This window comes from Biomphalaria glabrata, chromosome 6 (assembly GCF_947242115.1).
Source record: "Biomphalaria glabrata chromosome 6, xgBioGlab47.1, whole genome shotgun sequence".
Classification (NCBI taxonomy): domain Eukaryota; kingdom Metazoa; phylum Mollusca; class Gastropoda; family Planorbidae; genus Biomphalaria; species Biomphalaria glabrata.
In genome coordinates, this window is record NC_074716.1 from 43,025,455 (window position 1) to 43,040,625 (window position 15,171).

The 15,171-nt window shown below is 37.9% G+C and overlaps 1 protein-coding gene across 1 annotated transcript in view; it reads left to right on the forward strand.

The window, feature by feature from the left end:
• Positions 1-7,957: 7,957 nt before the first annotated feature.
• Positions 7,958-15,171, forward strand: part of LOC106079880 (blood vessel epicardial substance-A-like) — a 107,974-nt gene continuing 100,760 nt past the window's right edge. Inside the window, exon 1 of the mRNA XM_056032520.1 lies at positions 7,958-8,098. The gene's annotated coding sequence lies outside the window, so the exon portion shown is untranslated. The remainder of the gene's footprint in view (positions 8,099-15,171) is intronic.

Below are 15,171 nucleotides of genomic sequence, written 5' to 3' on the forward strand. Positions count from 1 at the left end.
AAACATACATGCTGGCACAATGGTTAATGAATAGGCTTGAGGAGGTTTGAACCCTCGAATTCAAGTCATGCAATTTTCTTTAAAAAATCAGGTAACCTTCACCCACACACCCCCTTCTCTCTCTCCGCCCTCTTTACCTAAGGGTCCAGACAAGTGATAGGATCATAGCACATTGAGAAAGCTAAAAGCATGGAATTCGTTGAAAAATTTCTAATTGCACAGATCAATACATTTATACTTAATATAAGCTTTGTTAAAAAAATAGTTTAATATATTTCTAGTTAACTGTTTTTTACCTTACACACTCTCAAAGGCCCCATGTATCTTAAAAATAAAAACCTTGTTTCAAAGAGCAAAGAAGAGACATGGTGTGACGGGAAAGAGTTAACATTGACACCCTTGCTAGTTATGAATTATAATAAAAATAACATTCTTTCTTACAAAGCTTGTATCAACTCTGTCTGTCTGGTAAAAACGTGTACACGTTATTCCACGCCCTTTCTCGGTTCAAGCTGAGACTTGGCATGGACAAAGCCATGAATCAATTTTAAAAAATTAACCAATTTGTCAATTAATTACTGGTACTGGTAATTAGTTGTTTTTTTATACCTTCAATGGAAAATAATCCTTTTGTATGCAGTGAGTATGCACATATATGGCTAAATATAAAGGGTTTCGTCTCACTAAGTAAATGAACATGTTATTTCTCCCACGCCCAATTTGTATCAAGTTGAAAATTCAAGCAATCATTTATTGTACCCAACAACACATGAATCAATTAGAAAATTAACAAAGAAGCAAATCAATTATTGTTATTTAATTATGTTGTTTTGAGATCAGATAAGGGAAATAACGTCTACTTTATTAAATTATAGTTGTGAGTGTAATAGTGCTTTCCCTTAGATAAGATTTTTAAAAAATATTTTGAATGATTTTTATATTTTGCTTGTTTGTTAAATCCATTTTACCGGTACTCTGAATCAACTTTCTTTTCTTTTCACTATTTCTAGACATGTTATACACAACGCCCTTGGTGATAGCTTGCTGGTAACACCTCTCTTGTCATGCCATGAAGTCACCAGCATATCCACTTCACTCTTGGTAACATAGTAAGGGGATCAACTCATGAGATGAAATGACACCCTCGAGATCTCGTTAAAAAAGGAGGAATGAACACCTATGACTGGGAAGAACTAGCCAGTGATCTCTCCCATCTATTGAATCCATTAGTTTTGGTGTCTTAGGCTTTAAAGCCAAGATGCTCACCAGGTCATGAAGAAATAGATAGTCTTATCTTCAACCATCGAGGCGGTGTGGCTGAGCGCTTGGTTTCCGTACCGGGGTCCGGTGAAGACTTAGATTTTTAATTTCGGGATCTTTTAGCGCCTCTGAGTCCACCCAGCTCTAATGGGTACCTGACATTAGTTGGTGAAAAGTATAGGCGGATGGTCGTTGTGCGGCCACATGACGCCCTCGATAACCGTAGGCCACAGAAACAGATGACCTTTACATCATCTGCCCTATGAACCATACGATCTGAAAGGGGAACTTTACTTTTTTTTTACTTTATCTTCAACCATGAAAGAAAAGCTTTACATTTATCTCGCTGCCGGTTGTAACCAGCTTTATCAATATATGACTTGTGTTATGAGATATTGATCTGGATCTACCCACCCCTCCCCTCTCTCTTTGGCCTCCTGCACTGGTCAATTATAACCTGCATGGTCCAAGTTAATGATGTCCAGGCAAGAGTGAGGCTTCCCTCTCCCCCTCACCCAATGGTTGGACGCTTCAAGTTCTTCTCTTCTCACTTAAACCTGTTGAGAGGCAATGGCGTGAGTGTCTGTGCGTGCGTGCTGTTTGACCAGTGGTCACTCGGGACATGTCCAGAAGAAGAAGAACGTGAAGAAAAAAAGAAAGGGAGGGGAAGGGGGTGGTGAGACTAGTAAGTAACCTTGTTTGTAGTAGTGGACGTGATCAAATGTGACAGTTCTCTAGTAGTCTGGACACAGTCTCTTAGTACTGACTTGTCACGTGACGTTAGGTCTCATTTTATTTATTTGTTTTCTTGTCCTCTCTTCTCCTCTCTCTCTCTCGCTCTCTCTCTTTTCCCTCTCCCTCTCTCATCACTATTTTTCTTTACGATGCAAATTGATGTTTTCAGTGGCCGATTTGGGAAAGAAGATGAAGGGAAATAATCTTGGCATATAACATGGACGCACAAGAATAAAACAAAAAGATTCTCTGTACCATCGAAGACTTCAAAGGAAATTTATTTTGCACTGAGCATACATGGGGCAATTCTACATACCTTTATTTCAATTGCAAGTTCAATATTTACGTTAAAAGAAGAAAATTGCTTTTAAAAATCTCAAAAAAGTTGACTTTAAATTACACACCGACATATAAATATATAATTGCTAATTATTTTAGGATAGAGCTCTACAAACCAAAGTTACTCTATGAACAAGCTGCATGCTGTTTCGTGTAGTCTTTAGAACGTCGCTATCCACTATTGATGTTCTAACCATGGGACAATCTCTCCTGAGAAGTTGTATTTTGGCTTTTACCCTTCTGGCAGATTGCCAGAAACTGTCAGATCAAGATTGTCCTCGCACTAGGAATGTATGAATGTTGAGTAACTAACCTCTACTTGATTCAAATGTAACATTTAGGCTGGAGAGGTCGTGCAATTGTTTGTATGTTATATAAGCATCAGATGCTCATTCAGAAATAAAGATTTATTTGTGCTAGCCCAACCTCCTGCAGGACGGATGCTGGATGACGGCGAATGAGTTCAAACTCGGGACTATGTAGAGACTGTCCTAAGCGCACACCACACGAGCAGGTGGCCACCCTCACATTATTGCAGGCATACCGGCACTTACTTTTCACATACAGGGCACTCACCTGTGTGATGTATCGGATTATCAACACCTCTGAAGTGCATGGATTTATCATCACTAGTTAGTTGCTTCAAGTTATCAACTTTTATCAAGTGGCTCCGTTTATCAATACCTTCAAGGTACATCAACATATTTACTTTTCTGAAGGGGCGCCATTTATCAACATATCTCAGGTGCATCAGCTTATCAACGTTTTTGAATTGGCGCCATTTATTTTCATCTCTGAGGTGCATCAACATATAAAAAGCTCCTGTTTTTTTGTTGTTTTTTTTTAAGTGGCATGACATAAATGATTCAAGCGAACGTGTGACAAGTGACATTTAAAAATCAGAATCCTCTGGACATAGTTCAACAATAGATTACGATTTTCTTGTTTGTTTGTTCAGTCGGCCTGGGGAGGGGGGAGAATAAAAGGCGGAGGTGTAGCCAAGGCTGCCCAAGGAAACACGATCTCCAGTGTTTATGACGTTGTGTGTATGTGGTTGTGGGGACGTGGTTGTGTGTGGTTATCTATTCCCCCATATTGATTTTCTTATCGTCATCGCCGCCCCTGTTATCATCACCACTTTACTTTGCCGAGGTCATCTAGAATGTCACTAAGTACTTCATTCTATCATTGCGACGGAATGCGATAACACCTATATTCATTGGGGGGGGGGAGCGTGGCGGTTGATAGGTAAAGCGCTTTGTTTCCAAACCAAGAAGTCTCGGATTCAAATCTCGATGAAGACTGGAATTTTGAATTCCACTCATCTCTAATGGGTACTTTACACCACTTTGGGAAAGTATAGGCGGTTGGTCGTTGTGTTGGCCATATGACACCCTCGTTAGCCGTCGGCCACAAAAACAAATGGCCTTTACTTCATCAGCCCTATAGATCGCGAGGTCTGAAAGAGGAACTTTACTATTCAAAGTGAAAAACAATTTCGCGAAGTGGGCGACTGCTGTCAATCAAAACAAGAACGGAGCGGTACAAAAACTCGTTCGTACCTCACTTGGTCAGACTCTATCACTGCCACTCATTGATCAGGGAACATGAAATGCACCAAGTGCCTGTGTGTAGTCGCTGAATGAACTCTTTATGTTGTCTGTTGTATTTATGTGTATTTTTCTGTTGTGTTGTCTTTATATGAGTAATGAGTCCTTGTAATCACAAAAAATTTCCGTAAGGATCAATAAAGCAGTCTTAGTCTTAGTCTTAACAAAAATGTGACATGAAAAACGTAGAGGGCGTTCAATACAGCTATATAAAGCTCTTTATTTTTTTTGTTATTGTCTACCGGAGTTTACCCCATATTATCCCTTCTCAAAATTTAACAATATTTGCATCATTATGTTATAATATTTCGGTGCCACGGGGAAGAGATCTGATCTTGGATTACTGCCAGTAACAAACTTAGTTTGTTTCTCTACTTACGAGGTAGACTCGGTACATTCTTAAGTCAATTACTATGTCATACGTCCATCCCGCTCCGATGTACACTCTAGAAATTCCCACTTGGGTTGCTCTAAACTCGGATATTCTTATTTGGTTCAATTTCGCCACTTATGATTATTGCTTATGCTGTCAGTGATCATTACAGAGCTTATAGCTTTACAAATACAGACGAATCCGCTTAATTGGACCAACGGTTAATCGAACCATCCGCTTATTCCGACCGAATCCTATAATGATATATTAATGAATCCGGCTAATCGGACCAGACGCTTATTAGAACCAAAGCGATCGCGTCCCGGTGTGGTCCGATTAACTGGATTCAACTTATATTGGTCATAAATGCTTGTAAAGTTTGGCACACTGTTTCAAAAGTTTGAATTTGATTTGTCCACTTCCTGGAGATTTTCACGATAAACTATACAATGTCAAGGACGCCAAAATGAACGTCACTGTCAACTATTTCACAAACAAGAATTTTGTTTTGCTTGGTAGTTTCGTATCGGTTTCCCTTTCAGACCTTGTGGTCTATAGGGCAGATGATGTAAGGGTCATCTGATTCTATGGCCTACGGTTAGCGAGGGTGTAATGTGGCCAGCACAACGACCAACCGCCTTCACTTTTCCCCAACTAATGTCAGGTACCCATTGGAGCTGGGTGGACTCAAGGATCCGAAATTGAAAAAAATTCTAGTATTCACCAGGATTCGAGCCCCGGAAGCCAATTGCTATGACCCTATGCAATTCACGCCCACTTTCGTATCAAATATCCTCTATTAACGTTGGTTAGTTGTTTGTTTTAAAATAGGTTTGTAGCCTCATGCATCCTTCATGTTGAATTTATTTTGTACTACAAACGGAAGAGTTGAGAATTTACTACTGCACACAATTGATCATAAACCTTTAAAAAACAACAACCTAGTTTAGCAGCACCTCCTTTAGTTCGTACACCGGATACACCAAAAAAGCTAGCGAGCTAGCTATTTATAGTTTTTCCGCCATGTCTAAAAATCTCCAATAAAATCTGATTTTGTCATCTTCACAATTTTAGCATGCTCATCTCAAAACTTGACTTTATTATTATATTTTTGTTTTTTGTTTTTGTTTTAAAGATTTTTGGACGTTCGTTAAAAAATGAAGATCAAAACTTCCTGGCCCAAACCTTCTGAAGGACAGCAGGACATTGAAGTGGGCTGGACTCGAACTGCGACCATCGTTATGACAGTCCAAATACCATATTCTCCAAGACCAACCAGCCTTCATTCATTTATAGGACTATAGTGAACATCCTCGACTTTTTTTACGGTGAAATTGTTTTCACTGTGAATAATAAAGTTGCCCTTTCAGAGCTTGCGATCTATACAGCAGATGATGTAGAGGTCACCTCTTTCTGTGGCCGACGGCTGAGGTGGACAATGGCAGTCAAATTTAATTTTCATTTGTTGTGACTGTTAAAATTGTCCTGTATATCTTCCAGGTAAGGATGAATGCCTGACAGTACGGTATGCAATACGAACTCTCGTCACAATGCTCTTGAGTTCAAATCCTGTCTTACATCATCATCTACCGCTCCACGAGATGTCTGAGTAAGGGAGACCTACCGCTCCACGAGATGTCTGAGTCAGGGAGACCTACCGGTTCACGACAGAGTCTTGGAGAACATGTTTCCGAACAAAAGTCCAAAACAAGTCAAGCAAGGTCTAGTCTTCTCCATGGAGACCTGCAGGATGTTACATTGATAGCAGACAAGTAAAATAAAAAGAATACTAAATTCATGCCTACTTTATATTGAACTAATATAGTCAACTAAATATTCATTGTTTAGGCTATAGGTCATTTAAAAAATAAAGAGAAAAAAAAAGGCCAGTATGGGAATCGAACTCATGTTATTAGCAAGGCGCTCTAACCAACTTACAACAAACGCTCAAACAAAAATATGCAGACATAAAGACTACTTTTACTAATCTTATCTTATATATTACAGACATTGCTTCAAAGAAGAAGATAATTACGTCTTATGCATTTCATGTATCAATCTAGTCATGCATGTTAATCAATGACTTAAACTCTTCTAAGTCGTTGATCTTCTTGGCTGATTCAGGCAACCCATTCCATTCTCTAATGACACTAAAGAAGAAAGAGCACTTGTACGAATTTGTTCTAGCGTTTGGAATAAAACATTTGCCTCTATCTTTGTGTCTTTCTGGGTATTTCAAATAACATAAAATTGTTTTTATGCTAATTAATTTAAGGATTAATGAAAGGATCGTTGCCATGCAGCACCATGTGCAGAATTTCAGCTCGAAGGGATAAGGAAATCAAATAAATGATTTTATACTTTAAGTTTTTGAATTTTTACTATGTCGAAAGTGAGGTAAGCTTATTTCCGAGATTGCCCCAACAGAACTGAATGGTACATAGTTGTAGAAGTGTTGAAAGTTTACCCGACCTATGATGGTGGCTTTTTAATATGGTTGATTTTGACAAAGTCTCATTAAAATAGATCTGTATTCTACATGTTAAAATATTCATGTTTTTTTGTGATTGTAACATAGATGTAACTTATTGGTAAAAATTGTTATCAAAAAAAAAAAAGTGGCACCTTAGCAGTCATCAAAAAGACTAGTCACGCCTCTATCTTTATGTCTTTACAAACTTTTACTTAGAGGAAGACTGCCTTGATCTGGATTAATGACTTAACAAGAAGTATAGGTCGACCTAGTACAATGTACTGATGGGATGCCATTCACCAAGTGAAGTACAAAGCACATTTATTACTACGAACCCTGTTAGCAAAGACTTGGGAATCTATTACAGTCACATCAAAGCCAACATATACTAACGCTATGGGGTTCATTCGGGGGATGAACGGTGTCCCAAACGGGGAATGAACGGTGTCCCAAACGGGGATGTTAGAGATGCGCATGGGCCCAGTAAGATTTCCGAGACAAGCCCTAATAAAAACCTTTGTGCGGTCAGCATGGGTCAGCACGGGGCCAAATACATGGGACCTGTTTGGGGGATGAAAGACAGCCCAAGTGGGGGCCAATAAGAGGTCAATTTCGGTCTCCAATGGAGGGTGGTGGTTCAAACGAACACATAATAAAACCATTGTGAGGCCAATAATGCGTGAAGGACGCAACAGGACCAAACACTTTGAACAAGAAGGGCTTGCACGTTGGTGGTCCAGGTCATGTTCACGTTTGGTAGAAATGCCAGTGCTCTACAATAAGAAAAGAAAAATGTTTACAATATCGGCTTGGCCTAACGAAGTCTTGAAAAAAAAAACAGAATCGATACCGAATATATTTTGCGACGTTAGAGTGAATCTAAAGGAACGTGGGTAGATCCCCCACTCCCTCCTCCCCCCGTTTTTTTTGTATCTCATCACACTCCCGCTTCTCTATACCCCCGCATGTCAAGTCAGGCTCGCAATATCATCTCTCTCACATACAGACGTTCACGCTCACACACACACGCATAAAACAGACGGTGAATTTGATTTAGGATTATACAGTCTCTTAGGATTATAAAATATCTTTATACCCTTAGTGCAATCATCAAACGGCGCCCTGCTCCATTTCTTTTCTCCCCTCCCCCCCCCCCAGACCGCCCTCCGAATAGACTCGCGCTTTTGAGCGTGGTGGGAACGTCGCCCCGGTGGCGCGGAATACCCTCGGCTAACTGCGGGGCTGGTCTCAGACTCCCGTGTTTGCTTGTGAGCTGGTTGAGCGCCATCTATCGATTCACACGACAAGGTAGTTTTTTTTTTCTTGTGTGTACTGTGTCGTGTCGTTGTGTGTATGTGTGTATATGTGTTTTATCTGATATTCACTGATTTGTTTGTTTTTAACCAGTTTGTTAATACACAAATTAAGCTGGAATGTCTGTTAGATTTTAATGCAAAGGAATCTTCCTCGTAGAATTTTGCGAAAATATTTCACAACAGCAATTTGTTGACATTTTTCTTTCAGCTTTTAATCTAGAATTCAAGTTGTCTTTTTGTTCTCTATCGAATCGCGCTGTAATTTTGTAATGTGTCTGGTAATTGCATAGATCCAGTTGCCATGAAGATAATTTTACTTTTTACTGTTTTGTTTCGGAATATTATAAATTGATTATTTGTTTTTTTTAAACTGTTACTAGTTTGTTTTGTTTTTAAATAATACAAATAAACCATTTTTTTTTGACATTGTTAAGAGTGAAAGAGATAAAAGAAAGACAAACAGAGGAGGGGGGGGGGGGCAAGACATAGCCTACGGACAAAGAGAAAAGTCCATTTAAAAACAAGGTTACAAAGAGAGTTTGTGTAGAAACACAAACTCAGACACGGCCCCCGATGTGGTCCACTTAGGTAAAAAAGGTGTGTTTCGATATCAGACAGTATGAACTACAAACTATCAAGAACCACAACCCTATCTCCCCCCCCCCCATACAAAAAAAAAACAACAAGAGACGTGTGCAAGACCAATGTGTTGCCGATATTACAGTATTCTTAGGTCAACTGACGACATGATACGCAGGGTGAGAATATATATTTAAGTTATAATTATTATATTATTAATATTCAGTAAACTAATTGCTGTGATGATATGCTTCAGTGTGAGCCTGTTTTTGAATGATCATCTGATTGATGTTTTTTTTTTTCAAGGGCTAATCTCTCACTCAAGGCCACATGGTAGAGGCCTTTTCATTGGTTAAATCTCTAAACTGGCATTGTTTATGTGTGTCCATTTGTCTTCTAATATATAATACAAAACACTGCTTATTAAATCTTGTTATAGGCCTAAAATAAATTGACTTATATACATACTAAATGCATTCTTTGTCTGTTACACCAAAAATAAACACTTTGAAATTTGTAGCTTGTATAGCAGAAAACACTTACTTGGGTAATGCAGACATTACCCTTAACGGAACACTTCGCACATTCTGAGAATTTAGCGAAACACTTTGATTATTTTAAGTTGAATTTTTTTTTTCGATTTTTTCTTCTTCTTCTTCTTGTTTCTCATTTTTATGTTAGAGCGTTCAGATGACTAGACCAATATATGAGATGAACTGCGTAGTGGTTTCCAAATCAGGGAGCTCTCCATATAGTTTTCTTTCTATTTTGGTGTTTTGGGGCCACTGTCTTACACGGGCCTCTTGGTAAAGAGAGCAGTTTTGTAGGACATGGTCAGCATTCTCTGGTGATACTCCACATGGGCAGATTTCACTGGTTCCAGTTTTAAGCTTCCAGTACATATGTTGTCTCACTCTGTTGTGTCCCGTCCTGAGTCGAAAAATTAGACGTTGATCTTGTCGGGATAGTTTATAATAGGCATCATCTTTCTTGTGATTTGGATGAGAGCTTGTCCATTTCTCATTTATTTTATTTATTTCATTTCTTTTGGATAGAGTGCAATATTTAATTGTTAGTTCTCCCACTCTTGGCGAGTGTGTCAACCTTCTCATTTCCTTCTAGTTCTATATGTGCTGGTTTCCATTCGATTATTTAAATAAAAACAAAAATATAAATCCATAGGCCTATTCTAAATTAAGCATTTTTTAAAGTATAAAACTTTTAAAAATATAGATATGATATAATAATAATAGTAATAATAATAATAATAATTATAATAATAATAATAGTAATAACAATAAAAGGCTTGTTTTTGAGTCCTCAGACCCGTGGCTACGCAGCCCCATCTGCGACCTACATATTTGGCCACAATCCTCGCAGGCATAACCATTGTCCGAGAACTTATTAAAAAGTAATATAAGAACTAAGTAAGAAATAACTTGAAGAAAAATTCTCACTTAAAAATTTGTGCATGAAATGGAAAGAAATTAAAGTTGGCCCTACTCCCTTTCAGATAAATGAAACAAAGGTAATCTGTTTCCATGACCGACGGGTAACTAGGTAGTCATAAGGCCAGGACAATGACTATCTACCTTAACTTTCCCCCTCCATCCAATGTCATGGACCAATTAGGGTTAGATGGACTAAGGGGCGTGCGGGGCGTTCTAACAAATCAAGAAATTTCAAATTCCAGTCTTAAATTAGATTTGAAACTTAGGCCCCTCGGTTCAGAAGCCAAGCTCTTAGACTTTCCAAGTAAGTCTTTTAAGGAATGATGTACCCCCCCCCCTCCAAAAAAAAACAACAACAACCCCAAGCTCTTCAAGAAATCACTGACCACTAGATATATGAGAATGAAAAAAAAAAACAACGTTCAAGAAAGAAATTTAAACCCAGCGAAATAGACATTCAAATAATAATGCTTAAGAGTGGCAATAACAAACTGTACGGGTAGCCTGAACTAGCCAGGGAAACTAATGACTTAGCAGATTTGAAGTTTCTAATTAAAAGATAGTCTGAAAATGGAAAAGTTTTAAACAAATCTGCTTATAAATAGTTTAAAAAAAAAATTCTAATCAACACGCGGGTAAATCAGTCGAGGCGTAAAATCCTACTTTGTCTCAAGTTTTTTTTTTCGGTAGTGTTACTTTGAGGTTGCTGTTCCTTTAGCATAGACCTCGACATTTTCCAAAAAATCGTTAACATTGTTTTCGAAATACTACTAATAAATAAATAAATAAGGCGCAGTGGCTGAGGTGTAAACTCATTATACTGCTAGATCGCTGTTGCCAACTAAGTAACCATACATTTTGTTTGCTACAAGTGAAAGTGCACGAAAGTATCATACACCTTCTAAAATACATAACTTTTTAGTATCTGTATTTTTCTAATAAATACAGAACTCTGGGCCTATGGAAGCTTGCTCCATTTGCTTGTCTTAACAAGCAGATGAATTTTATTACATCCCTATTACCGATAGCTCGTATTCTAGGACGCACGGATTAGAAGCGAGGTCAAAGGCCAAGAGCATCGGTGAAACTCCCCCATATTCCTACTCTGTAGTATATGAGCCATGCAGGTGTTTGCCACATGGGCGTAGCCATGGGGGGGGGGGGGGAGGGGTTGGGGTTGAACCCCAAGAAATGAAATTCCCCTCGCGGGTGGGGGGGGGCGGAATTTAGTGACTGATTTTTCGCATTGATTTTGTTTATTTTAGGTGAGATTTAATTTTAATACTAAAACATCCCTTGCCCCAACAGCCAATGGGGTTTTGAGTTTAAAATCCCCTACCAGGCGGTTTTGCAGCTAAATGCTCCTCTTCTATAAAACAAAACAAAAAATGCAAACCACAATCCCCAAATTCCAAGAGCATAGCTAAGGACAATTTTGATCTTAAAACCCTCTCCAAAATTAACAATAAAACCCCCTCTTCAATATAAGACTATCCATTCATCAGTCACCAGATTCTATGAGCGTAACCAAGAGGAGTTTTATGCTTAAAACCCCCTTCAGCGGGATTTGAAGCTAAAAACCACCTCTTCAATATAGAAAAAAAAAATAAAATTACACACTCAAAAATCTATGAGCGTAGCCAACGGGCGTTTTGAGTTTAAATTCCCACCCCCCCCCCTTTCAACGGGGTTTGAATCCAAAAAATACCTCTTCAATATAAAAAAAGGAAATTACTCAAAATTCTATGAGCATAGCCAAAGGGGTTTTGAGTTTAACCCCTCTCCCTTCAGCGGGGTTTGATGCTAAAAAATACCTTTTTCAATATAAAAAAAAAGCAAATTACTCAAAATTCTATGAGCGTAGCCAAAGGGGTTTTGAGTTTAACCCGCCCCCTTTTCAGCGGGTTTAATGCTAAAAGTACCTCTTCAATATAAAAAAAAAAGCAAATTACACATTAGTAAGGTTGTGACAGAGCGTCGAATGAGGTTTGCGGGACATGTTCTCCGACAAAATGAATTACACATAATAAGAGTTGCGATGACATAGAGGCCATTACGAGGAAAGCGCAGGGAAATCCTAGTATAACACATGGAGGACCTCAGAGCAGGTGGGAAGAGGCTTCAGACAATTGCCAGTGACAGATTTTTTGTGGAAGCAGCTTGCCGCCCAATGCGCTGAACGGCGCCTGAGGATCTAAGTAAAAATAGCAGACTATTTAATAGCAGGATAATGCACTATAGATAACTCAGATATGCATTTTGTTGGCTTTCAATACCGGAAATAATGTTTATGTTTGTCTCGTAGAGCCCTTGCCATGTTTTCTGGTTTTCGGTAGACACCCTGCTTAACTTACATTGCATTTTTGCAAATTCATCAACATTTTTTTAAAAACTAATTTCCAATTGTAGTGAGTTGAAGAGTGAAAAAGTAATTTAAAGCTACATATTAAGGTATAGAGATCTATGGCTTTTATTGATACAATTCACATTTAAATCAATTAAAATAACAATTATTTATTACTGGAATCCCCAAACACACAGGAAATTATTTTTTTTTTTGGGGGGGGGGGGTATCATCCGTTGCTATGGATATTATGTTTCATATAGAAATTTGTTGTTTATGAAGTAGTACTTCAAACATTAAATAATTAATTCATTAGTTTATTTGTCTTAAGTATGATTGTAAAAGTTTTTGCAAAGAGCAATTTCTCATGTATTTCTTGATCTTTCACGTCTGGCTAAAATATTGGGTCCGCGAAACTGTTTTCACTAATAGGAGAAGGGTCGAGAATGAATAACTGGTGCCTAAACCAATAAGCTTCGAACAGGAAGGGCTCATTAGCGTTGACTTGCTACCCACCTAGCAAGAAGGAAAACTGAATCCAAAACTCTGCTGCCTTGCAACTATACAAAAGAGGGGATATTTTGTGGGTCAACCTTGAGGAAAACTAAGAAGCCGGCGACCCTTAGGCAATTTGCAACACCCTGTCAAAGCCTGTGACGCTGCTGATCCCAAACTTTATATATGCCGTTTGCGAAGAATTACATAAGAAGCTTTTGATTTTATACCTCATACTACCGATGTGCACTTTAACTGTATTGTTGCTAAAAGAAATTCTTTTAATAATATAAATGTATTAATAATTTAATTAATAGATGTAGATTTGTGTAAAACAGTTTTTAAAACTACAACGGCTGGTAAAATCAATGTTTTGCCTATTATGTTGTCCGCATCTTACTATAAGAAACCATCATCTTCTCTATTTCTTAATTCTTTTCTTATTCAGTCAGGGTTGCATTGTCTCAAATAATTCTAAAATCGTATCGTCTTAAAAAAGGTACTTAGGCAACCGCTTGTTTAACAAGGAAGAAATGAATCCCAATCAATAATCAACGCTGTACAGTCAACATTAGTTACATGACAAAATTAAGCTCTTTATGTAAGCATTGAAATTAAATACAACAATTCTTAGTTTAAATATCAGGATAAATATTTAAAGGATTAACTAAGATATAAAGCATATATTAGTGCATGAAAGAATTACATCAATACGATGTGAAAATTAAAGTCACGACCTGCTTAAATGAAATCTATTATCGTAGACCCCCGTGGACATCTCATAGACCCCAAACTTATTTTTCCACTTCCGTAGACCCATTGGAAGTCTTCGTAGCCCCTGGGGGTCTATATAGACCATTTGGGAATCACAGTCTCAATCACTGCTTTATATCATCACCAAAAAATAGATGTCTATGTATGACCTTTCAATGCACTCTATCTACTGAAAGGGGGACCATAAAAAAAAAACTGGCAAGTTAATGTCTTCGCTATTATTTTATTTTAAAATTTAATATCTAAAATATTATTTTTTTTTACTTTTTTTTTTAAATAAAGAAGTTATGACTATATAATATTTAATTAAAAATAAGATTTCGATTTCTATTTGTGAAAACTATAATGTAATAACGTATTGTTTCAGATCACTCCGCTTCGCATTATTACGCATGTTAGATGTAGAGACTGAATCATAAACATACCTAAATTTTGAATGCCCTATTAAAGAGGCCAACGTAATACACTTGGGAATTTCAAACCAGAAATTGAAGGGTCGGTAGGGTCGCTGGACACAATGGGGATGTTGAAAAGGGGGGGGGGGCATAAAAGGGTTACAAAGAGCTGAAAGAAGAGACTTGAGGTACACTGAAACAAAACAAATAAAATTACTTCGAAATTAACAATGGCAAACTGTTATTAGTTAGCTTGCTTCAAATTTAAGAACAGAAACAATGTTAGAATTTAATTTCGGGAAATTCCCTTTGTCTATGTTTAAATTCTTACGCTGTTATAATTGGAGTGTCCATATTCTTTAATTCTTGCGTCGAAAATGTTTATGATTTGATAGACAAACTAGAGGTCACGGGTGAATATATGTAAGGGTGTATAATCTATTTTTACAAATGCGCGAATGACCGGTAGAGTGTGTTGTCAGACAGGAGATTCAGACCAGCGTGTGATATGAAGTTTAAAATAAAGTTTCTGTGTTTTGATCAAGTTGTTGAAGTGGTTTTTGTTTGTTTGTAATGACAGCTGAACCCAGGAACACACAGACGAAGAGAGAAACTAAGGTAGTTTCTAGAGAGTATAGGTGTAGTAGAAAGGTGTAACACTAGATAATACGCTTTTTAGATAATAGTTTATTTTATCTACATATGTTAATATATTAGTATGTAAATTTTAATTTTAAAAATATTTTTTTTTTAAATGAAAACATTGACAAAGTCGTTCGTGAGGAAGACAGTGACCTCCGTGACCTACATCGAAGGTGTCGGGACAACTCCACCGTATACCCTCCAAAAGTTTGATTGAATTGCGCCATCAGATACACAGTACTCCAATGTTCTACTTAAAATGACGCCCTATTAAAAGCTTAAAACCTCCTTGGCTACGCTCATATCATGGGCGTAGCCAGGGGGGGGGTTCTTGGGGTTCAACCCCCCCCCCGAAATGAATCCCCCCCCCCGCGGGGGGGGGGGA